This window comes from Eublepharis macularius, chromosome 9, assembly GCF_028583425.1.
Source record: "Eublepharis macularius isolate TG4126 chromosome 9, MPM_Emac_v1.0, whole genome shotgun sequence".
In the NCBI taxonomy this organism is placed as follows: Eukaryota; Metazoa; Chordata; class Lepidosauria; order Squamata; family Eublepharidae; genus Eublepharis; species Eublepharis macularius.
In genome coordinates this window covers 13,183,104-13,210,053 of record NC_072798.1, presented here as the reverse complement: position 1 = coordinate 13,210,053, position 26,950 = coordinate 13,183,104, and the positions used below count along the sequence as shown (strand labels likewise).

General features: G+C 43.6%; 1 protein-coding gene across 1 annotated transcript in view; it reads left to right on the top strand.

The window, feature by feature from the left end:
• Positions 1-26,950, top strand: part of ST8SIA1 (ST8 alpha-N-acetyl-neuraminide alpha-2,8-sialyltransferase 1) — a 157,866-nt gene that overhangs the window by 105,492 nt on the left and 25,424 nt on the right. The gene's annotated exons all lie outside the window — the stretch shown is intronic.

The following is a 26,950-nucleotide window of genomic DNA, read 5'->3' as shown; positions in this document are numbered from 1 at the left end:
CTCCAGATAAAGGATTTCTGCTAAGAGGTGATGAGAAATATCTTTCTCTGGCTGGGACCCTAGAGATCAACTGTCAGTCTGCTCAACTGCTTTTCTTTTCCAAATTCAGCTGTCTGGGATTTCTTTGTCAAGTGAAAGCAAGGGAAAGTTTAACCCTTTCTTCCCTTGCCATTTTCTCTCCAGAAAAAACATTTCAAAATGCATTTACTCCTGCTGGGGAAAGCTTACATCAAGGATAAAGGAACTCAGTGATAGCTTGCTATTTTCAGAGGGAAATATTCTTGAGTCGGTATAAGGCAAAAGTAGCGTGCAGCAGTACTGATCCAGAAACAAAGTTTAAAAACAAACCACAATCCACATAATACATTTTATTAGAACCAGGCTACAATGACACGAAACAGTGTGCAAGCTTTTGAATTCACCTCAAGGTGGATATTCAATTAAAAAGTGGAGGCGGGGGGGGGGAGAAAAAGAGATGTTTCAGATTGCAATTTTACTGAATGCCGGCGGGCAAGTAGATGTACATTGGTGCCTTCGATGTCTGATTGGCCTCTAGTTCCATTGAGTAAGAAAAAAAGTTGTCTCTCAACTGAAAATATATCTGTCTGTCTGTCTGTCTGTCTTAAGTGTATGGAACTGCCTTATATTGCTACTAAAGTTCAGTACTGTCTATTCTGACTAGCAGAAACTCTGCTGAGTTTCTGCTGGGAAATGTCTTCCCCTGCCCACACCTCCTACCTCGGGTTCTTCAACTAGGGATTGAAGTTGATATAGTAGTGGACTGTAGACCAATTGTAGAACAGGTCCAAAATGTCTTATTTGGGTTGCCAACCTCTAGATAGGATAAGAAGAATAAGGGACAACCATCACAATAATCTAACTACTACTACAATTTCATTAAAGTTCTCTTGTGACATTCAACTGTGTCTATATACTTCTTTATGTGAATATACAAAATTGCCTTCTCCTAATATAGTAATAATAATAACATTCGATTTATATACCGCCCTTCAGAATGACATAACACCTACTCAGAGTGGTTTACAAAGTATGTCATTATTATCCTCACAACAAAACACCCTGTGAGGCTGTTTTGGCCCCTAGCTGCTCAAAAGCTGCTAGGATTAACATAATCAATTGAGATTCACAAAAATTACATAAATCCTAACATTTTCTTAAAGGCTTGAACAAGATAGGCAGTACATAATACATTTCAATAAATAGTTGCGTTCTGAGCAAAACAACTCCCCCATATATCATTTGAGTTTTCCCCAGAAATGATGCAATGCCACCAGGGCTTTTTTTGAGCTGGAACGCCCCAGATTGGCATTCCAGTAGCTCTTTAAAATACCCACGTGACTGGTGTCATGTGGGTATTTTTTAAATGGCCTGTTTTGGACATTTGGGGCCTGGATTGGCTCAAAACAGCCTGGATCAGGCCACTGCTGGGCTGGGGAGGGTACCCCCATCCAGCACCAGCCCAATCAACTCTATGATTCTATGATTCTGGCTGTTTCAGCCCCGATCTGGGCCGTTTGGGGCCCTAAACAGGCCCCAAATGGCACGGAAATGGCCCAAATTGGAGCCAAAATGGCCAGAATCGGGCTGCTGCTGGGATGGAGAGGGTTCCCCCATTTCAGTCCTGATCCAGGTCATTTGGGCCCTGATCCTGGATGTTTTGGACATTTTGGGCCCTTTTAGGGCCCGGATTGGGGCCAAACCAGCCAGGATTGGGCCAGTGCCAGGCAGGGGAGGGTCCCCCAAAATGGCCCGGAGCAGGGCCAAAACAGTCCGGATCAGGCCGGTGCTGGGTGGGGGAGGGTTCCCCCACCCAGCAGTGGCCTGTTCCAGGCCAGTTCAGCCCCCATTCGGGCCATTTCAGTGCCATTTTGGACCCATTTAGGGCCCAAAACAGCCCAAATTGGGGCAGAAACAGCCCAGATTGGGGACGAAATAGCCTGGATTGGGCTTCTGCTGAGTGGGGGAACACTCCCCCACCCAGCAGCTGCCTGATCCTGGCCGTTTTGGGCCCCTTTCTGCCATTTTGGGCCCAATTCAGAGCTATAAAACAGAAAAGTTTATTTCCCTGAAAATGTGCAGTGTTGGCACATCAGCGGTCCAAAGTACAGCCTACAAAGCACCCCCCTTCATTTTCACTGGTACTTCATGAACTGAGATATGACCATATGGATCAGCAACGTTTGTTTCCATCACTTTTCTCCTCTATAGGGAACCTGGTGTGGCTCACAATATCCTCCCCACCTCCATTTTATCCTTATGACAGCCTTGTGAGGTAGGTTAAGCTGTGTGTGAATTTTCATGGCAGAGTGGGGATTCGAACTTGGGGTCTCCCAGATCCTAGCCTAACATTCTAACCACTGCCTTACGCTGACTCTCTGTTGAGGCTTATTTTCAAGAGAGAATTGCATTCCTAGTTTCCTTTTCAGAAATAGTAAGAGTGTGTCCTCCGCTTCCCACGCTCCATTCTGAAAGTTCATTTTTTTTTTGCAATCTCTTTTTTCTCTGAGGGCAACAAGGTCTGGGGAATATGGGTAATTACTTCCCAGTATTTGCCAGCAAATAACAAAGCAATATATTCTCTTCCTCTATTATCAGACTTAATTAGCTTAACCGCATGGTTGTATGTGACTGTTTGAATAGTAAGAGACACGATCCATTCTCAGATTGACAGATGAAACTGAGAGCTTGTGAAGGATGCTGATTAGAGAAGAATCTGAGGATTTGATTTCATGTAACTGTATAGGTGCACATGGGCGAAATCCATAGTAGCCCATACACAGGCTTTGTCTGTGGTGGCCCCTACCCTGTGGAACGGCCTGCCTGAGGAGGTCAGGAGAGCCCCCACTCTCCTAGCTTTCCCCAAATGATGCAAAACCAAATGATTCAGAAAGGCTTGTGTAGTAGAGAGGGGGTCTCAGATGCTTTGCTAATGAGTTAAGGACCATAGACTTCACCACTATGTTGCCTTATGTCTTTTGTCTTAAATATGTGCTCCTATGAGCTACCTGTGCTTCATGTTGGCTAATGTCAGCCCTAGAATTGCTTGTGTTCTATTTCAGCATTTTTCAACTCTATATTGGATTCTTGCTAATGCTTTGTGTTTGTAAACTTAGCACAGTGGTTATGTGGTTTGGCTGTGAATCAGCACTCTGCTAGTTTGAATACCAGTACTGCCCTGTGCTCAGTAGGTGGCCTTGGGTAAGCCTCTCTTCTCAGCCCCAGCTCCCCAGCTGTATTGTGGGGATAATAATAACACTAACTTGTTCACCGCTCTGGGTAGGGCACTAATCTGTCTAGAAGAGCGGTATATAAGCACAGTTGTTGTTGTTGTTGTTATTTATCCTATGGCATTGTTTATGGAAATGTCCTTGATATAAACTGTACTAATCTCATTCTGTGTAATCTGCCTTGAGTGTCAGTGAGAAAGCCAGACTATAAATGACATAAATAAATAAATAAGGCTAGTTCACACATTACCTTTCCAATGGGAGAATATGGCAGTAGAGAGTCAGTGTGGTATAGTGGTTAAGCTAGAATCTAGGAAGATCTGGGTTAAAAACGTCACTCTGCCACAATGCTTGTTTTGTGACCTTAGACTAGTCATCCATTCTTAGCCTAACTACCTCACAGAATTGTTAAGAAGGGAAATGGGGAAGAGAGACTATTTATGCTGCATTGAGTTTCAGACAGACAGATAGATATTGCTCTGCTCCAACTGTGGCAGCATCATTCTAGGTTTCAATGAAATCTCTTTCCCAACACCTGCTACCTGAAATTCATTTTTAAAACAAGCTGAAGTAGCCTCGGGGCTTCTATTGAAGATCTAACTCAGAGGTATTACCATATTTTTAAACATTTTCTCTCACAGCCGAGTTATTCAGGAAAATGTACCCATTTTACAATTCAGTGTCTCCATTGTAGCACTGTGATAGATTGTTATTTTCTGTGAGCAATAATTATTGTTTCTGATGGCGCTGGCAAGCTTTTCCTATGAATGAAATTATGCCTCTCTGTAGGAGCCGCATTTCAAATCAATAAAGGGATGAAATGTGTTACAGTTTCTTCCATCTGAAAACATGCCAGCCCTCTCTCATAGATTTACCATTTAACAGTCTGCTGAATAGAGGGGTATTGTAAGGATAGCACAGACTGGATGCTAAATTGTCACTTGGGCCCATATCTTAGAGTCAATCTACATGAGACACCTCAGCACATGTTTGTCAAGTGGAGGGAGATGCAATGTTAGCTGGGAAGCGTAGTTTAAAAAGACAGAGCTGGGGGAGATCACACCTTAGAGGGTTTGTTAATTTCCTCTTCACCTCCTGGACGCTCTGTCAATTTCATCTGTAAAACTGTGTGGGATCACAACCAGAGGGCAGAGAAGAATGAAAAGGGGCTGGAACTGCCTTCCAGAGCAGGGCTCGAACCTGGAGAGGTTATAATGGGCTGAAGTTTCCCTTCTGGCACTTCACAGCCCCTTCGCACAGCTCCAGTGTATAGCAAAGCCTTTGCCCTGCTGCCGGCTACCATTGCATCTCCCGACATGTGTCCTTCATGTGTCAGATGTCTTGTGTTGAGAGACTCCTAGACCAGTGGTCTTCAACCTCGCCAGAGACAGAACCCACATTCAGACACCAGGTAGGAAGCAAGGGTCCCCCTGAACTGCAAATCTGGGGCAGGATAGCATGGAACAGGAAGAGGCTGGGAGTTGAGAACAAGAAACCTGAGCTGAGCACCAGGAGTACTGTGGAGAGGAAACAAACCGTGGATTGACCTCACCTCCAGTTCCTGCTGGCCTTCTCAGTTTCCCTGCAGAGAGGCAGAAGGCGTGAAGCCATATGCACTGTCAATAGGGCCTTCCAAAAAAGCAATTTAAAAATTAGCAGCTTTATCTGGGTTTGTAACCCAGTGGGTATTCTTGGACCAACTGTGAGGGCCCTGAGCTATGAGCAGAAAATCTTTGCCTCAGAGTAAAAGTTTCATAGAAAAATAATGGGGTCTTGAGGAAGACAGTGGTGGTTATGGATACAGCCCTAGCATAGTGGAATATTTTGTTCAAGATAGCCTGTTTCGCTATGTAAACTCTGCTGGATGCTATTATTTTACAAAGCATCGATTGTGGACACCATGAAACTTAACTATTCAACAATTGATTTTTTTTTTAATTATGCATATATCAATGAGTGGGAAGGAAGGCGGCATGGTATGGCCTGATCTCGTCAGATCTCAGAAGCTAAGCAGGGTCGGTACTTGGATGGGAGACCACCAAGGAAGACTCTGCAGAGGAAGGCAATGGCAAACCACTTCTGCTTCTTACTTGCCTTGAAAGCCTCTTGCTGGGGTCTCCATAAGTCATTTGTGACTTGAGGGCACTTTACACACACAAATCAATATTTATTTCATCTGAAATGATACCGTTTCTGCGGAATGTCAGCTTTCCACAGAAATCAACAATCTGCTTTAGGCTTGGATTTCAGGGTGGAAGATTGGGAGCCCAGCTGCCAGCAGTGGGAATTTCACTTCCCAACCAATGACCAGCTCCTAAAGGACAGCAGTCAACAAACGCAAATGATAAGTCCACAAAACATCCCTGGGAGATGAAAGTCTCCACTGGCTGTTCCTGGTCTCTGTCTGATAGCCCTGTGAATCCTCCCTCTGGCCTCCACAATGACTGTTGGGTGAGTCTTAACTATATCTGGAGCCATTCACAATGGCAGGCCACCGCTACCCACCCTCTGATGGACTCATTGCTTGCAACTGGAGGGTGGGCACACAGTTGGGACTGAACCCCAAGCAAGATGGGGGGTTACCCCAGCAACCCCATCCATTTTCTACCTTCTCATTTTATTTTTAGCAGGACACTGAAATAGCACATCTGTATTTAATCTGATCAATATTTGACCCCCTTTTTCTGAGTAATCCCACTTCTTGATGAATAATCATAACAATAACATTTGATTTATATACCGCCCTTCAGGACAACTTAATGCCCACGCAGAGAGATTTGCAAATTGTGTCATTATTATCCCCACAACAATCACCCTGTGAGGTGGGTGGGGCTGAGAGAGCTCTGAGAAGCTGTGACTGACCCAAGGTCACCCAGCTGGCTTCAAGTGGAGGAGTGGGGAATCAAACTCGGTTCTCCAAATCAAAGTCCCACCACTCTTAACCACTACACCAAACAAGCTCTCGTACATGCCTACACTGGGCTACCATAGTGACCAATCTTGACCAGGCTAGCACATTAACTCGGAGCCAAGCTACAAGTGACGCCTTACACAGGTTGGACACTTGTCAGCTTATCTCAAGGTTTGATGGGAAATGTAGGTGTACTGGTTTTACAGCTTGGCTCTCCATTACAGCTGCAAGACCAGGATGCCTACATTTCCCATCGAAACTTGAGGGAAGCTGACAAGTGTCCAACCTGTGTCAGGCGTCACTTGTAGCTTGGCTCTCATGCAAGACGCATATGCTCCACCCTTTCACTTCGGATTCCCCCCTCCCATGACCCTTCTTCCGTACGTGTGCTTCCTTACAACTCCTCATCATAAACTATCCTTCATGCTTGCCAGGTTAAATACTTTTCTGACTGCAGAATTAAAGGGACGTTTTGCCAAAATGCCATATTCGGACCACCTACGTGCGTGTACATCCGGTGCAGTAGAGATGCGGGATCATCTTTTATTATTCTGTCATCAGTGGGCACCCCCCCCCCCTTTGGATTATTCCCCTTTGCATAAGTATCAACTCCCCTTGGAACCCTGGGTAATAGCCCAATTGCTGGCAGACTCAGATCCAGAAATAATACGTCTCGTGGCAAAGTATCTAACAATAATAATTTCCATTAAATGATGTTGAAATGTCCTTTGTATTAACCGCATAAGAAATGATGGGTTATTTACAAGATCTATTACAGGTTTCTCAGATTCATATTAAAATTAAATTTAAATGGAGATTCTGGAATGGTAGAAGTCTGTATCTTATTATTCCCTTGTCCTGTTTTACATATCTTATATATTCTATATTTATGAATCTTATATATTTTATGTGTATCTAATGCTTATAGGGAATATATATATTTTTAATTATATATTATTCTCAGTCTCAGACTTCCCGCAGGTGATGATTCGTAATGATTTTGTAATAAACAGTGCAATCCTAAGCGGAGTTACTCCAGTCGAAGCCCATTGAAATCAGTAGGCTTAGAATGGAGTAACTGCTTAGGATTACACCGCTATTGTCTAAACCTTGTTTTACCTGCTGCTATGTATTGCCACATGTTGTTTTAAATTGTTGACATGTTGTGTTTACAAACCTATAAGCTTAAGATCTCTGGTTAAATGAGCTAATAAATAAAGGAAAAGATTGGGCTCCCGTAGGGGGCTTCTGTCTCGTTTGTCAGTGCCTTAAAAAAAAATCTTTTGTTACATTTTCTGCACTTTGAAAATTATCTGATCAGTCCCAAAGCGCAATTTGTCACAGTGTGTCATCGCTGTCTGTCTTTGCTGTGGCATTCTGCAAAAGATGACCTGAAAATTCTTGGCTTATGCTCATAATTTAAACTGTCTTTAGAAAATATGTCTCACTCCTATATATGGCTACTTTGATGCTGAATCACCAGGAAATTAAAATTAGATCATTAAACCTTGCATGACCTATTCAACAGCAGTTTAAAACTAATTTTCTGGTATTGTCCTCATATGCCACTTAGGGAAAGTATGTTTGACTTTTTATTTAGGTATTGCCCTTCCGATGCAACTGCCAAAGTATTTTTATTATTTGACAGTACCAAAGCTTAGAAGAGTTTTGACTCTGGCAAGAATGAATGCTCTTTCTTCGGCAGTTTTGGAGGTTAGATACAAGAAAGTACCATATACTTAGATCGTATAATAAAGTTGAAACCATTGAACACATGATAACAACAACAATAACAACAACATTCGATTTATATACTGCCCTTCAGGACAACTTAATGCCCACTCAGAGCAGTTTACAAAGTATGTTATTATTATCCCCACAACAATAACCCTGTGAGGTGGGTGGGGCTGAGAGTCCTTCGGAGGAACTGTGACTTACTCAAGGTCACCCAGCTGGCTTCAAGTGGAGGAGTGGGGAATCAAACCCAGTTCTCCAGATTAGAGTCCCGCAATTTTAGCCATTACACTAAACTGGATCTCAGTTATAGAGTGGCTTTCAGCTACAGAGTGTCCCATAGCTAACTTAATTACCCCTTTGCTTAAAAATATGGAACTACCTAATATGAGAGCCCTGGTGACATGGTTATTATCAGGTATAAATGATTCCGTTACTCTTTCCACGTCAAAATATATGGGGGCAATATTAAAAATCAGAGAAATGATATTAAATAAGGTTTTCCCCATTTTGATTTCTGCTTAAAGGCATAGGCTGTATGAGCAGTAGCAGTAGCAGGCAGGCAGGCAGGCAGGCAGGCAGGCAGGCAGGCAGGCAGGCAGGCAGGCAGGCAGGCAAGATAGATAGATAGATAGATAGATAGATAGATAGATAGATAGATAGATAGATAGATAGATAGATAGATAGATAGATAGATAGATAGATAGATAGATAGATAGATAGATAGATGGATGGATGGATGGATGGATGGATGGATGGATGGATGGATGGATGGATGGATGGATGGATGGATGGATGGATGGATGGATGTGCCACTTAGGGAAACTAATCAGCCATAGGCACTCAGGTTGGGATACTAGGCTCCCCCATCTCAGTAGCTGCACCTTTCAGCATAGTGGGATTTAAATCTGAGTAAACCTGGGCCGTTTCCACACGGCTTACCTCAACCTGGAACGCTGTGCAACGTGCCAAAAAACCCACAGAAGATCTCATTTTCTCGCGCGAGTTTTGTGCGATGTTGCGCAACATCGCGCAAAACTTGCGTGAGAAAACGCGATCTTCCGCGTTTTTTTCGGCATGTTGCGCAGCTTTCCAGGTTGAGGTAAGACGTGCGGAAACGGCCCTGCATAGGTATAAGCCCCGTGGTGCAGAGTGGTAAGCTGCAGTACTGCAGCCCAAGCTCTGCTCACGACCTGAGTTCGATCCTGGCGAAAGCTGGGTTCAGGTAGCCGGCTCAAGGTCGACTCAGCCTTCCATCCTTCCAAGTTCGGTAAAATGAGTACCCAGTTTCCTGGGGGTAAAGTGTAGGTGACTGGGGAAGGCAATGGCAAACCACCCCGTAAAAAGTCTGCCAAGAAAACGTCATGATGCTATGTCTCCCCATGGGTCAGTAATGACTCGGTGCTTGCACAGGGGACTACCTTTACCTTTTTAAAAACCTGCATAGATGAAGGCTACACCATGTGTGGAGACAACGGGATAAGACTGCCTCCTACTTCACACCCTTTGCCTCCCTGCCAATGCACAAATGAGCAGCAGAACTGAAAAGAGAGAGGGGGAAATGGCTTCTAGCAACGCAGCAATGCTGTTTCTGGTGATCTCATTTCTGGGTTTCCAGTCCAAAATGATGTTGTGGCATTGCACAACATGGTACACACCAGGCTGTACCCCTAGGCTACAATAGGATGAGATATTTTTTACGTACTTACTTACTTCTGTATTTATTTAAAACATTTTTATGCTGCCTTTACGTCCAAATTGGCTCCCCGAGGCAATGAACAAAAGACACTAGAATGTTTAAAACATTAAAATGGCATTTAAAATGTATATATAAATATTTAACAGTAAATTACAAAAAAAATACAGGCTTACAGGCACAAACTGGGAGGAGAGCCAGTGAGAATTTACTGTTGGTACCCGTCATTGTGTCCAAAGATGCCCGCCACTGTGTTTCCCGGCACCCACTTGCTTCTTGAGTTAAAATCCAAAGGGTATTGAATGGAACATAAAAAAAATAGAGAGCCAGTGTGGTGTAACGCTTTGTGCATATGACAAGAATCTGGGCGCACCAGGGTCAAAACACTCAACTCTGCCACAACTCTTGCTGAGCAAGATTTGGGTCCAGTAGCACCTTAAAGACCTACTAGATTTCCAAAGTATGAGCTTTTGAGAGTCAAAGCTCCCTTCATCAGATACAAGGAGTGCTTGCTGGGAGATCCTGGGCTAGCTAGTCTCTTTCAGACCCACCTATCACATGGGGATGTTGGGAGGATAAAATGGGGAAGAGGGAGGTATGTGATTACCCCTGTGTTCCTTGGAGGACCGGGGGGGGGGTGAGGGGGGATAAAAATGCACTAAATCTATTTAAGCAGAGACTGGGCTGCCATCTGTTAGAGGTGTTGTAGCTTTAGATTGCCTACACTGAGAAACAGCTTGGACCTTCCTATTCTATGATTCTTTTTTTAAAAAAAATATTTTAAAAATTTTAAAAAAACATTTTATACAACAGAACATAATTAAACTTTCAACATTTTAACGAAGACATTATTTACTAATTGTGAAAAATACTCCTGTTTCCAGGGATAGATGTATTACAGATGTTAATAGAATACTTTTCCGGTATGGAGATCTCTGATGGTGTGTCGTTTGAGATGTAGTCAAAATAAGGAAACCGTTTTTCTAAGAAGTTGGTTTGAAAGTTTGGATTGTCGTACTCTATGATTCTAAGGAGCCAGTCCAGCAGAGATTTCCATTAGTAATATACCCACAAATGAAATTTAGTTGAAGGGGAAGTTTTAGTACCATTGGAAGAGCGGTATAGCAATATTTCAATAAATAATTAAATACTTTAAAAAATATTTTTATAAATAAATTGATTAAAAATTTGCATAATACAGAAAATGTCAGGTAAATTGCTTACAAAACATCAGTTGAACATGGAAGGTTTAATTACCCAATCTGCAACAAGACTAATGAACATTTGGCAACTACTTACACAGTAGGACAATATAATCTGGGTGTCAATGTACACACCCTTATTAAACCAAAAAACAATATCAGAAATAATTTGGGATAAACCCATTAACCGCCCGTCAAAACTCAATAACAATATATTCTTGGTTTCAATACTGAAAGAATGGGACAAAGCTAGAAACAAACTCATCCCTGAAATATCCCGGTTTTCTACTTTTATTACACAATAATTAATTACTTAAATCTTGGGATACACTTACTTTTTTCTTTTTTAATTTTTTTTTATTATTAAGAAACAACTACAACTACAGAAGAAACAATAACAAGTTGAACAATAAGAGTAAAATCATGGAGTAACAACAGCAAAGATAAGATACGCTTAGAACAGTCTTAACTTGGAGTGATTCCGCACATGTTGGATAATGCATTTCCAATCCTCTTTATAGATCATTTGGAACAGATTTTTTCATGTGCGGAACAAAAAATCCACCTCAAATGATTGATAAAGTGCATTGAAAGTGCATTATCCAATGTGTGCAGAATCAGCCCATATATACTAACAGATGGAGTGATTAACTATCAAGAATTGTCTGGTATAAGTCATTTGGAGGAGACATATCTTTACTAGCAATAAATTCAAAGAACGGCCACCGCTTTTCAAAGAAAGACGAATTGAGAGAGAGATTCTCGTTTTTGCGTACAACATATGTTAATTTTTCTAATATGAACTGAACCCAGACCTTAACATACCATTGATCTACATTAGGGATACTTCTCTGATTCCATCTTGCTGCTATTAGTGTTTTAGCCACCCTCAGGAAGCTATCAATTAATTCACTCCTGATTGTTGGAACATTTATATTTTGCCAGAAATCAAGGAAGATAATTTGGGGATCAAATTGAAGGTCATAACCTGTAATCTCTTTTATTTGGGCAAGAACTACATTCCAAAATGTTGGGATACACTTTCAACAACAGAAACTTGCAATTCTTTTATAAGCACCAGCTAGCAAGGTAAATATAGGCTGTACTGTAAATCCTAAAGCCATCATCTACTTTGGTACTGGAGTGGCTTAATTTGCGGTCTGTGTTTGATTGGAGTCTACATCAGACCAAAGATTATAGATGGTTTGCATTACTACAGGGCTGTTCAAAAGTTACTGGTAACTCTGCAACAGGGCTTTTTTCTGGGAAAAGAGGTGGTGGAACTCAGTGGGTTGTCCTCGGAGAAAATGGTCACATGGCTGGTGGCACCACACCCTGATCTCCAGACAGAGGGGAGTTAAGATTGCCCTCTGCGCCGCTCGGTGGTGTGGAGGGCAATCGAAACTCTCCTCTGTCTGGAGATCAGGGGGCGGGGCCACCAGCCATGTGACCATTTTAAAGAAGTTCAGGAACTCCGTTCCACCGTGTTCCCACTGAAAAAAAGCCCTGCTCTACAACCATCTAGATAAGATTTTTAAAAGTCAGACAGTTTCATTCAGAGCCACAGCAAAGGAAAATCAAGTCCTATTCAGTGTTCAGGGAGGCCGTGGGATTGTGTCCATGCATAGTGGAGTAACTGATAGCTACCGTCAGTACAGCTCTTGAACTGTTGACATGTAGAGGAGATTCAATCTATATATCACCATCCAGTAGGCTGGACAAGAAGAACTTCAGGGTGACCAAACAATACCCTCCAAGGAATATGTGTTGCCATCTCCAGATTGAGGAATTCCCAGAGCTTTGGGGAGGGGACCTGGAGAGGGTGGGGTTTGGGGAGGGGAGGGATTTCAGCATGGTATAATGCCATAGAGTCCACCCTCCAAAGCAGACAGTTTCTCCAGGGGAACTGATCTCTGTTGTCTGGAGATCCGTTGTAATTCTAGGAGATATCTAGCCACTACCTGGGGGTTGGCAAGCCTACAAGGAAGTCTCTTCACTCCAATAGGTCAACATGAGTCTGCTGACATTTCAAAACTTCCTCTAAATAGTTTTCAGGTTTGGCTTACTTTCTGCTTTGAGTAGGCTTGATGGTCTGAGAATAGCACATTTCCTCTGTAGGGGGGAAATATTGCAAGGGGAAGGCAGTTTCTTAAAGTGGGCCAGTTGTGGTGGTGGAAAATACCATCAAGCCTCAGGTGACTTAGGGTGACGCCATTGGGTTTTCAAGGCAAGACACAGAGGTGATTTGCCATTGCCTGTCTCTGTTCAACAACCGTGAAGTTCTTTGATGGTCTCCCATCCAGGTCCTAATCAAGGCCGCCCCTGCTTAGCTTCCAGAATCTGGTGAGATCAGACTAGCCTGGGCCATCTAAGTCAGCATGGGCCAGTCATGCACCTTTTAAAATCAGTCCTCTCTTGGTCTATGTGCTGCTTTTGTACCTGTGAGATCAGTGGCATTCCTCAACCAACAGCTTACATTGTGCGGCACATGCTCAGAACTGACTGACTCCCAAATGGCAATGCAAGGACGTGTAAATCTAATTAATACAAACACACGTTCACCTTTGAGAGTCAGGCAGAGAGGCAGATGGCCAAGGCCAGAATGCTGCGCTCCTCCCCAGCAGGACTGAAACACCCTTTTCCAGATTTTTAGCACATAACAAAGATGATGGATAAGGAATGAGGGAGAAAATGCAGAATATTTTCAATCTGATTTCAAACTGCTTTTCATAATTTGAGGATCAACAGCAGCCCATACAGGGGCTTTCTCTGTGGTGGCCCCTACCCTGTGGAACGGTCAGCCTGAAGAGATCAGACGCGCCCCCAGTCTCCTAGCTTTCTGCAAATGATGCAAAGCCAAATTATTCAAAAAGGCTTTTGTATTGTAGGGAGGGGCTCTCAGATGCTTCGCTAATGAGTTAAGGACCATAGACTTCACCACTATGTTGCCTTATGTACTACCTGTTGTATTAACAGGTAGTACTTGTGCTTCATGTTGTCTAATGTCAGCCCTAGAATTGCTTATGTTCTGTTTCAGCGTTTCTTCAACTCTGTATTGGATTCTTGCTAATGCTATGTCTTTGTAAAATTGTGTTTATTTACCCTATGGCATTGTTTATGGAAATGTCCTTGAAATTGATTGTACTAATCTCACACTGTGTAATCTGCCTTGATTCTCAGTGAGAAAGGTGGACTATAAATGACATAAATAGAATAAAATAAATAAAATAATAAATCCTGCTTGCAATTGTGAAGTGGACATTTCAGAGCAGGTGCCCACATCGGTCATCAGAGTCCACTCTGGGTTCTGTTTTGTAGCTCTGGATTGTATATAACCAGGGCTTTTTTTCTGGGAAAAGAGGTGGTGGAACTCAGTTGGAGAAAATGGTCACATGGCCGGTGGCCCTGCCCCCTGATCTCCAGACAGAGGGGAGTTTAGATTGCCCTCCATGCCGGTGTGGAGGGCAATCTAAACTCCCCTCTGTCTGGAGATCAGGGGGCGGGGCCACCAGCCATGTGACCATTTTCAAGAGGTTCCGGAACTCCGTTCCACCGCGTTCCAGCTGAAAAAAAGCCCTGTATATAACAGTGGACGTCGTGTGAGTATTTTGAGAATGTGTAGGCTTAGGCATAGGCTTGCAGTCTCGCAGTAACATGTTCATGGGGGCTGTTTGTGCGACTGTGATAATTTTGAATGATAACAGCAGCTTAAGAAAGCAGCTCAGGTGAGTAACTAAAACCCCAGGCAATCCTGAAACATGTCCCCATCGGCGGCTATTATGAGTGAACTAGAACTCCATCTTGTGATGCTAGAGCATGGTGGCAAGACACCACTGCATCCGCATGGCAAAAATTCTGGATTTTATATACCTCGATGCAAAAACATTTTCAATGGATCTAAGCGTGGGAATTTTTTGTGCACTTTCCTCCATCAGCCACCATTTTCCTGTTCTTTTTTCCCTCCTCGCCACTGTAGGACCTTTTTAAAAAAAATGGTAATTATTCTAGCACTGTACAAATTACTGATGTTTTAAAAAAGCCCCCCAAAAGCTGGAACTGGTGCAATCCAACCTAGCCCCTCAACGTTCTGCTGGAAGGTTGCCAGCTACAACTGGCAACCCACAGGGAAGAATTGGGGGGCGGGGCAGCTGCTCTGGCATCATGCCAGCATGTAACATCTCTTCCAGTGCAAAACCAGAAGTAAAGTCATTATGTTGGGGCAAAGCTCAAGAATTTGCCCAAAACTGGGCAAGTCCTGGAGCGTCACCCTGACATGATGACCTCAGAAGTGCCACGACCCCAATTTCCCCTCATTTCCCCTTTGCTGGCCAATGAAGCAGTGGTGGAAACTGAGTAAATCACCAGGAGTGGGCAATGGCCCCTCTAATCTACCACCTAACTCCTACCTAAAATCCCGTGTGAGAGCTAAACTACATGAGACGTCCAACACGTGTCGTGTTCCCGCAAGTTTACGTGGGAAGTGTAGTTGGGTCTCGCCTGTGAGCTCCCTGAGGGAAATCTGAGCAGAGCAGATTTTTTGCAAGTAAGAGTGTCTCTTGCAAAAATCTGCTCCGTTTGGGTTTTCCTCCAGTAGCTTGGGTGGGGGGATGTCAGAGCATCAGCAGCAGTAGGGCCAGAAGGACAGGAGGGAAAGAGTCAGCAAAGAGAGCCCAAAGAGAGCTGAGCCCGAAATTAACAAGCAGCTAGCAGCGGCAGAAGAAGCTGCTCCACTACTGCCATTGCTAGACTCAACCATCCTTTCTCACAGAGAGGGGAAGGAGACTTGAGCCCCTTGATCTCGGAACTCTGTGAGAGGGGATGGTTGAGTTTAGCAGCTGTGGCAGCAACAGCAGCAGCAGCCTCAGCCACTTCTTCTGCCGCTGCTAGCCACTTATCAGCTTTGGGCTTCCCTCACTGACTCTCCCATCCTTCTGACCCTGCTGCTGCAGCTCTGACATCCCCCCACCCCACCCCCGTTCCCAAGGTCCTGGAGATGTGCTTCTCGTTTATATTTGCAAAAATCCGTTCCACTTGGGTTTTCCTCTGGGAGCTCATGGGCAGAGCCCAACTACACTTCGCAAGTAAACTTATGGGAACCCGACGCGTGTTAGGCATCTTGTGTAGTTTAGCTCTAAGAGCCAGGCCTTAGGGAGAGTTTTCCCATTCCGTCACATGTAAATTTTGCCTGGAACTCCTAGAATTACATGCATTGACCAAGGTGTGTTTTTAAACTTCTTTTAACTTCATCGGTCACTCTCCAGCAGAGCATCATGATCATTTATGGCTATTTCCTTTAAGCCCTGTGACGTCATTCTTGTAGTAAATTTCTAGAACTATGATTAATTATCATAATCTGAGTTTAGGATTTCTTTTATTTTGCCTTGGGGGAGTTAATAAGGGCATTCTAAGCAGCAATAGCATCTCTTTTAATAATTTTTTTGTCTATATCTAACGTTCTTTTTCTTACGAAGTTCTCTATATTTTCTACACCAGATTGTAGTGAAGAGCTATAATTTAGTAATTTGAGAGAAGCTTTTAGTTAACCGTCTGTGCTTGTTCAGGCTACGTCTGTGTGTCAGTTTCCCTTCCAGTCCATTTTCCATGATCTCTGATTTCCGTTTTGTTCAGATAAATTCCAGGGAGAGTTTATTATAGCAGATTTTCTTTGTGTCTCGTTGAGCGAGAAAGTGCTTTTAGTGAACAGGTTACAATGCTGTTCGCTTTTCCAGAAATCCAACGTTGAAGCTTCGGAGGAATGTAAATTGCACTGTGTCACATTTGCGTGTTTTAAAACATTGCATCTGACTTCAATATATAATTGAAATGTGCTTGGTTAGACCAAAAAGATCTCAGTTCCCCAGAAGAACAAGGATTTGATACCTCTCTTGTGTTCTGGTTTCACTTATACACAACTTTTATACACAACTTTACTTATGCACAACTTTCATCTAGGGAGATAATGAAACTGTGTCTGATTTGAAATTTCCAGTTATTGACATGGGTTCTTCTCACTTGGAATGATGCTGCAGTTGTCCTTTTCCCCCAGTCATGGTTGCAAAATAGGGTAGAAATGTTAATACCAAAATCAGAAATGTTAATACCAAAATCAATGTATTCCCCCCCTGAGAAATAACATAGAAATCTACTTATCTAGAACTTTTGATCCCACCTAGGGTTGCCAATCTCCAGGTGGGGACTGGGGATCCCCCAAAATTACAACTCATCTCCAGGCCGCAGGGATCAGTTCCTTTGGAAGAAACACCAGCTTCAGGTGGCAGATTTTTTGACATCATATCTCTCCTGAGCTCCCTCCCCAAACCCCACCTTCCACAGGCACCCACCCACAGGCACCCACCCCCAAATGGCACCCACAGAATCGTATGTAGGTGCCAGGAAAGACCATGGCACCTACAGACTCTGTGTTCAGGATCGGTGGCTTAGGACTATCACTTGATTGTCACAATGCCTAATACAAAATAAATATGTGATCATATTCATAGCAAACAACTCAAACCTTTGATGGGGCGTCGGTAGCACCTGTCTCATTGGTCTGGAGTCTCAGAGTGATACTGGATTCCTTCCTATCAATGGAGGGCCAGGTCACGGCAGTCGCCCAGTCTGCGTTCTTCCATCTTCGACAGGCCAGGCAGCTTGCGCCCTATCTGTTGACCCACGACCTAACTACAGCGATCCATGCAACAGTCACCTCCAGAATAGACTACTGTAACTTGCTCTATGCAGGGCTTCCCTTGGACTTGACTTGAACGCTGCTGCACATGTCCTGATGGGCATACCATGCAGGGCACATATTACTCCAATTCTGCAGCAGCTGCGCTGGCTCCCAGTGGAGTTCTGGATCAAGTTCAAGGTTTGGGTTTTAACCTTTAAAGCCCTAAGTGGACTGGGACCAGCATGCCTGCAGGACTGCCTCTCCCCGTATGTACCCCGGAGAGTACTGGTGAGAACCTACTGGTGGTCCCAGGCCCCAGGGAGGCCCAGCTGGCCTCGACCAGGGCCAGGGATTTTTCAGTCCTGGTCCCAACCTGGTGGAACTCTCTGTTGGAGGACACCTGGGCCTGCCAAGTCCTCATATTTTTTCGACGGGCCTGTAAGGCAGAGATGTTCCACCAGGCATACTGTCAGTCCCTGGCAGTTAAATCCCCAAGTTCTCCACAGTTAACACACAGGTGTTCCAGTTGAACTAACTTTATTAGAGATCCATTCAGTACAAGGTGCTTAGACAGTGGAACTGGCAGAAGTGACGTATGTAGGGCTAGCAAGGTTTGTTATAGGGAATATTCCCGCCTTGTGAAAGAGGACCGTTATTGGGGGGGGGGGGGTTGGAGTGAGACATTGTTTTAGAATAGACAGTGAGAAAGATGAACTTATCCTTGGTTCTCAAGAAGGATACACTTCGAGCCATTTTCAGCTGGCAGTCAAGGACACTGGCTCAGCAGAGCGAGAAAGAGAAAGCAAACGGTTGTGAGATAACCTACTGGCATTGCAGCAATAAAGGACTTCCCATACTCTCAGAGACCAGAGGCAACACCCATATACATTCATGGCAGATATGCAGGAGGCATATTTGACACGTATGGTTGAGGTGAGTCTTTGATTGTTTTAGGAGCTGTCCTACCAGTCTCCCGCCAGAGGGGGCGATGAAATCATCTGCCCCCCCCCCCACAAGCACAGTCACTGGAATATTATTAACTATGGACCCCCATCCCCTCTTTTGTTTACATTATGACTGGGAAATTGGAGGGGGCCGCCATCTGAGATATTGTTCCATATGTATGTTGTGGTTTTTGGATTTTAAATGTATTTACATGTTTTAATGCGTACTGAGCATTTTATTGTACCCCATCCCAAGCCCATTCGAGGGGAAGGTGGGCTAAAAATAGAATAAATAAATAAACTTAGGAGAACCCTGTGACGTTTCATAAGCCATTCATTTTTTTCTTCCCTAGGAAATACCCAGTTGTGCCCTTTTATATTTCCCTCTAATCGTGGGCATTGGGCATGCTGTATTCATAATAACAGTCTTGTGTTTCTCATTTTATATTTATTTAACTAAGCATCTCCAAAATGCTGTAAAAGATTTCATTCACACTAAATCCCCGCCTCCCTCCCCTGGAAAGCCACGCAAGAAGTGAAAAGATCAAGGACTAAACGGTCTTGGCTTTATTTTAGAAAAGCATGAAAGATGCCTTGTATTCAGTGCTTGTCCCATGAACAGACCTCTGACTGTGTTTAGAGAATTGCAATACGGGAACTTGAATACTGCCCCTCTTAGATGGTACGTTTCCCTATGAAAGGGGAAAAGGGCTCTTTCCCTGTGTACTGTTTTTACCGATGTTCAACCTAAGCAGTTTGAGAGTGTTGCTGGATCCCCGTTAACTGTGCATTGCAAATTGATAAGCAACCATGGGACTGGTTCTCCTCCCACCCCAGAGCTCTCTCTCTCTCTCTTTTTAATTATTATTTTTTATTTTAAACAATAATAAACAGTACTAGACATTAAAAGGTATACAGTGAATACAGAAGGTAATGTTGTATAGAAACAAGAAAGTTGTTTACAAATGTTTTAACTCCAAAATACTGTCATTGTTTAACCTTACAACGAGAAGTAAAATATGTATTGCCTTTAAATTTGGTTTGTTTGAGGAACCACCTATTCAATTTATACCGAATAACCATTCTACAAATATGTGCTTCTTCAAACATAGTTGAAACTATCCGTTATAGTGGCGAGAACACAACAATACACCACAATCTTTTAATAGTTAGACCTGATATATAGGTGTCTATATTGTGAAGTAACCAGAGTTAGTTACTGTTTGCAAAATCTTTGATTTTGGTTGCAGCTTGTTTTCTTCTATATAGGTAAAAAAGGGAAACCATTTGCCAGTGAAGTTTGTTTCCTTAGGGAAATGTTCAGCTCTATATAAATCATCATTTATCTTTTCAAGAATAAAGTTGTTCCAAAGTTTATCAAACCAATTCTCAGTCGTCGGTGCTTGGTTCACTTTCCACAGTGTAGCTATGGCACCCCCAGAGCTCTCTTCTCTGTTGTTAACTCCCCTTTCCTTGGTGGCTTTCTGATTTTGTTTTAAAATTAGGCACATGCAAACAATCATATCCTTACAATAAAATCAAACTCATTCTGTAGCGGTTGAAGAGTCAGATTAGGATCCGGGAGACCCTGGTGTGAATACTACCTACTCTGTCATGGAAGGTTGCTGGGTGACCTTGGACCGGTCATACATTTTCAGGCTAACATACCTCACCAGGTTGTTGTAAAGATAAAATGGAGAAGGGGAGTTGTAAGCTGCTTTGCATCCCTGTTGGGAAGAAAAGTGGGATATAAATTCAATACAATACATAAATTAAAATATGAAGAAAGCAAGGCGCCAACCATCAATATAGGCCTTGGTCAGCCTTAATGAATCAAATCTAAGCAGATACATCTTGCTTTCCATTCACTTGGTGTTATCCTATTCTAGAATTGAAGGAAAGCATATTCTTGCATAAATCTTTCATATATTTTCCTTTCCCTCCTAAACATTTTTGAAGAGCCCGTTTGGTGTGGTGGTTAAGAGCAGCAGGACTCTAATCTGGAGAGCTGGGTTTTATTCCCCACTCCTTCACTTGAAGCCATCTGGGTGATCTTGGGTCAGTCACATCTCTTTCAGAGCTCTCTCAGCCCCACCCACGTCACAGGGTGATTGTTGTGAGGATAATAATAGCACACTTTGTAAACCGCTCTGAGTGGCCGTTAAGTTGTCCTGAAGGGCGGTGTATAAATCGAATGTTTATGTTTATTATCCTGCCCCTGCATTCTGAAATGGGGCAGTGGGCTCTCCCATTCATCTCAGATAGTGCGCTGACAGTAGTTAATAAGCATAGCTGATAGGCTCCCAGTATGTGTGATAGTAATATTTGAAGAGCCAGTTTGGTATAGTGGTTAAGAGCAGCAGGACTCTAATTTGGAAAACCAGGTTTGATTCCCCACTCTTCTGCTTGAAGCTGGATGACCTTGGGTCAGTCACAGCTCTTTCAGAGCTCTCTCAGTACCACCCACCTTACAGGGTGATTGTTGTGAGGATAATAATAGCACACTTTGTAAACCGCTCTGAGTGGGTGTTAAGTTGTCCTGAAGGGTGGTATATAAATAAAATGTTGTTGTTTTATTATTGAATTCATTATATTGTTGCGATTCGCTCTGAGCCTGCTTGTGGGGAGAGCAGAATATAAATTCAATTAAATAAATAAATATCTTGCATGGCTTTGAAAGCAAGAAGAACAAAGGACCTCTTTACGCAGAGCCTATAAACTTTAAAGATCTGCTCTTTTTCTTCCCTCTCATCTAATGACAGTAATCAAAGAGAGCTTAGCTCATCATGAAAAATCCACTCATCTCTTGGCAATGATATATACTTTCAGTAACGATTGTGTCCTCGGCTGACCCATCCAAGGATTCCCTTTAACTAAGTCTGCAGGGAAGGCTTTCCATTCAAAAAGAAAGGCTCCCTGGAGTGTTAAATTAACAAAGAACCTTTCAAAGGAGGGGGAAAAAATGACATTGCATGATAATATTGAAATTAATAGATAAACAGGAGTTGTATACCTCCTCCTCCATGAAAACCAGTGTGATGCAGTGGTTTGAGTGTCGGACTAGAATCTCGGAGACCAGACTCAGAGCTAAGCTACAAGAGATGAATTACATGAGGAGGAGCACGTGAAGGGAGTCGCAATGTTAGCCGGGAAGCTGAGTTTTAAAAGAGGTTGGAAGGCTTTGTCAATTTCCCCTCTCTACAGAGGCAGGGAGGTGCTGCTCAGAGGGTTTGTTAATTTCCTCTTTGCCTCTTAGAAGGGGAGGTGAAACTGACAGAGCCTTCAGGAGGCAAAGAGGAAATTAACAAACCCTCTAAGAACCAATCTTCCCTGCTTCTGTGGAGAGGGGACATTGACAAAGCCTTCCCATCTCTTTTAAAACTCAGCTTCCCGGCTAACATTGCGACTTCCTTCACGTGCTTCTCCTCGTGTAACTTGTCTCTTGTCTCTTGGCTCTCAAATCCCCATCCTGACACAGAAGCTTGCTGGGTGACCTTGGGCTGGATACTCTTTTCACAGCCTGACCTACCTCACAGGGTTATTGTTATGAGGATACCGTGGAGAAGGGGAGGGTGATGTAAACCGCTTTGGGTTCCCTATAAGAAATAATTAAGAAAGTGGAGGCTTTGGGGATTAGGAAAAAAATGTTTCACGGGAGATTGTGGTAGACATTTATAAAACAATGCATGGGGTTGAGAAAGCAAACAGAAAACTTTTCTCCTTCTTCCAAAAACTGGAACTCGAGGCATCCAATGAAGTTGATAAGGAGCAGATTCATTAGGAGAGATTGCACAACCCCTACAAAAGGGAAACAGACATCTTCAGGGAGAAGAGGTCTATTGACTATTAGCCAACCGAACCTCAGTGTTCGGGGACAGGATGAACGCGGGATGCTAGAGAACAACAGCGAAAGTCTTTGGCCTCGGTTGCCCCTATTTGTGGGCCTTAAGGGACATCTGGTGGGCCACGTTGGGAAACTGGATCCTTTATCAGAGAGCCCCATTGGTTTGATCCAGGAAAGCTCTTGTATACGTTATCTTGCTGTAGTCTTTATACAGACCTTTAAGATAAGCCAGTATTTTTATCCCCATAGTATAGATGGGACCTGACCTAGATAGGCCAACAAAGCCCAGTCTCATCAGATCTAAGAAGCTAAGCAGGTTCGGCTTTGGTTTCGTAATTGGATGGGAGACTTCCAAGGAAGGGCCAAGCTACAAGTGACGAATGACACTTGAACGGCAGGTGTATTCCTCCCTGTTCACTTGCCCTCCACACAATCCACTTGCCATTCAAGTGTCATTCGTCACTTGTAGCTTGGCCCGAAGTCAGTACACTGAGGTAGGCCGTGCTAGGCTTGCCATACCCCAGCGCAGGGTGGGGGGCCTCCACCTGCTGCCCCCCAGACCTGCTTACCTGGCCAGCGGAGGGAAGGGCACAGGGGGAGAAGTCTGTGCGCGCGCTTCCCCATCCCACTGAACTGGCTTCGGTGCTCCTGGCGTTTCCTCCATTGCGCTGGAAATGCCATTGTTTTCTAGCAGAACAGAGGAAATGCTGAGCACACTGAAACCAGCTCGGGATGGGGGATGGGAGAGCTCAGGAGTGTATGCACATCGTGCAAAGCGTGCACACGAGAATTAGATATCCTGCTTCCTCCAGCCCTCTGCTTTGACCCCTGGAGCAACGGCAAACCCACCTCTGCTAGACTTTTGCTTTGGAGACTCCAGCAGGGGTCACCATAAGCTGGCTGCAACTTCATGGCACTTTACGCATACAACAATTCTGCAAAGGGTGCCTCTGTCTGAATGGAGCCCAGCCCTCAGTTTGCTGCCGGCCTCAGTTGCCCCAAACACCACGAATGTGTACAGTTAATGCAGTTAAAATAAGCATTGATCATCATAGTCCTCCAACCAGGGACCCTGAATATCGCATTCTAGTTCCCTGTGCCTCTGCAGCTGTGGCTAAAGAGAGAGATACAACCATGTCTCATCTCCTTTATTATTTGGAGAAAGGTGGCAATGGCATTTCCTTCTTTCTGCCCTTTCCTTTCTTCCCCCTTTCGCTTTGTTTTTGTGTTTGGGATGGCTTTTGATTTTGGCCCGACACAGGGATATAGGGTTTCCAAATTTGGCTCGGGAGGTTGCTGCAGATTTGAGGAAGGAGCTGAGAGGGAATGTGATACTACGGAGCCCAAGCTGCCCTTTCCTCCAGGGGGACTGATCTTTGTAGACTGGAGAGCAGTTGGATTTGAGTCATGTGGCACCTTAGAGCCAAGCTACAAGAGACGAATTACATGAGCAGGAGCACGTGAAAGGAGTTGCAATGTTAGCCGGGAAGCTGTTTTAAAAGAGGTCAGACGGTTTTATCAATTTCCCATTCTCTACAGAGCCAGGGAGAACTGCTCAGAGGGTTTGTTAGTTTCCTCTTTGCCTCCAGAAGGCTCTGTCAGTTTCACCTCCCCCTCTAAGAGGTGAAGAGGAAATAAACCTTCTGCGTAGTGATCTCCCTGGGTCTGTAAAGAAGGGAAATTGACAAAGCTTTCTGATGTCTTTTAACACTCAGCTTCCCAGCTAACATTGAGACTCCCTTCACGTGCTCCTCCTTGTATAATTCATCTCTTGTAGCTTAGCTCTTAGAGACCAACAGAATTTTCAGTGTTTAAGCTTTCAAGAGTGACAACTCCCTTCTTTGGATGTGGATGCAAAATGTAGAGTTAGCCATGTTAGTCTGTAGTTGCAAAATAGTAAAGAGTCCGGTAGCACCTTTAAGACTAACCAACTTTATTGTAGTATGAGCTTTCGAAAACCACAGCTCTCTTGTTGCATCTGATGAAGAGAGTTGTGGTTCTCAAAGGCTTATGCTACAATAAAGTTGGTTAGTCTTAAAGGTACTACTGGACTCTTTATTTCTTTGAATAGATATTCCAGAAGAACTCCATGTTCTATCTTGATGCTAGCTTGATGAGTTATAAGTGGTGGGGAATGAAGGGGAAGTAAGAGAAAATTACTTCTTGCTATAATTTTATTGGACAACAAAGCTGTCCTGATCCAGCAAGGAAGTACTCCACATGGAAGCAACTTCCATGCCTGTAGCTGATGTCACTGTAGATACACTCTTGACTTTTGCAACTGGAGTGACCAGTCTTAAAATGGAGCCTGGAGTTGTCCCAGAATTATAGCTGATCCCTGTACTACACAGTATGAAGGAAATGGCAGCTTTGGAGCGTGGGCTGTACAGCATCACATCACTGCTGATCTCCCTCCCCAACCTCCACCATGCCCAGCTACCCCCCCCCCCCCATCTCCAGAAATGTCTCAAGCCGACTGGCGACCCTATTTGCAAGGTTCATCTGAAGCCTACTAAACCAGGAAGAGGAATCTTGCAATGGGCGCAAGGCTGCTACTGCTTGCTATGTGCGGCTAACCGGTCTGTCCAGATGACACAGAATGAATGCATGGAGAGAGGGGGGGCATTGCGGCTGGGTGTACTGTTCTTGGCCCCCAAGCTCCTCTGTCGGAACATCTGTACAAGCGATGCGTACGGGTTTGTGGCCACCATAATGCCTTGTTTGGCTTGGAATGATAGCAAGATATATAGAGGCTCCTCTTCCTATCAAGAAACAAAGAACAGAACAAACTGTATGTAGGGGAAAACAAATAATGAAGTTGCCAGTCAAATGTATTAAATCACTAAACTATAATATTTTAAACACCATGAAAAGTGGAACTCAGACAAGCATAATCAAAGCATAAATCAAAACATACATTCACCAGGCATAGTCAAAGCATGAATCAAAATATACAATCACCCAAATTAAGCTGTTCTACAGAAGCAAGTAAAGTCCACCAAATACATAGGTTCCAACGAAGGTCAAACAAAGAAGAGTAAACTCGTAAGTGAAAAGTTATTCTGTATAGTCAAGCCAGTAATTGTCTTTCCATTTGATCTTGAGCAGATGTGAGGAGTGTTGCAGAAGCAAACGTCCAGAGGACGAGCCTGGCTGCCCAACAACCAGGGCCAGCAGTACTGCCTGTTGTTTCCTCAAAATACCTCCTCAGGGGCGGGAACACATCTCACCAATGAAACACCAAGTGCAATCCTCTCAATAAGTCAAACATGAAAGATTAATGAGCAAAGACAGAACGGCGGCTTCCGACAAGTTCCTCTGTCGGAACATCTGTACAAGCGATGCCTATGGGTTCATGGCCACCATAATGCCTTGTTTGGGTTGGAATGATAAGCAAGTAGAGGCCAAAAAAAAAATCCTTGAGAGGGACATTGATGGATGGAGACCAAGTTTGGGTTGTATAACAAAATGAGGTATTTGCCAAGCAGGGAATTGAACTGTCTTCTAACAAAACAATTGTAACTTACGGACTCGGTAAGAAGGGAGATTGCTGGTCATACTTCTACGTTGTTTTTATACCTGTGTTGACCTCATGAAATGAGACCAGACGTGAGGTTGACCTGGCTGATGAGTCAAGTTAATGTGAGACATTTTGTGGCATAAGCACAGCCCAAGGTCCAGCTTGGAGGAAGGCTTCAGGAGGGAATTTGGAAGTTGCCTCTTGTGACTGTTTATCTCAGTAACTGTCTATCCTCATAACTGTATGTTCCAATTAAGGGGACAGTGTTCAGTATTCATTGTAAGGCGTAAAAGGATGGATGAGTCCCAGGAGAAGGTTCTCTTACCTCTCTTTTCTCCTGCAAGCTGTTCTTTTTTCCATCACTGCTTTTACTCTGTACTCTTGGTACAGTTTATTGCTGTATGCTTGAGTGCTCCAGCAGGCATGAAGCTTCCAGTTCTTTGCTCATATTGTTACTCAAAGAGTCTGATCCTTGACTACTGGAGCATCCCTCCCCTTTTCAGCCTGTCAAGTACAGGCACATGTAACTGAGGGAAATATGGGATACTGCCTATGTATTCCAGGGTCTCAGACCTAGCCCTCATATCAGAGATACCCAGAAACAAGCAGGCAGAAGACAGAATAAAATCAAAATCTTTATTGAAAAACTGATAGAATATTCTCCTTGAGAGTCGAAACAAGTAAATTTGAGGCCCTTAACCCACATATTTTCTCATCGATCCATTTGTATATTACACCCAAAATTCTTTGCTCATTTTGTCATACAGTCTTTGACAGATTCTTCCTCCATATCAAATATCAGCAACAGTTTATACATTTTCTTAATTATATGATCATCACTTGTATGTATTTCTTTTTCAGAATCTGACCTCTCTTGCTGAAATCCCCATTCTTTTTTGTCCAGTTTAAACCTTTCTAACAATTGCACATAAAAGAACCATTGACATTTGTAACCTTTCGCTAATAATTCTTCCCTTATCTTCAATTTACACTCCTCTTCCAGAAACGCTACTAAGTCTCCATAAGTCAACCAGTCCTGTTTAGTTATCATTTCCTTCCTATGGAAGGCTTCTTGTGAAATCCACAATGGCGTCTTCAAGGATAATCTTGGTTTATACTTACTCCATACTAGTAACAAAGCCCATTGTGAGAAAAAATACAATGGGCTCTAGAAAGGGAAG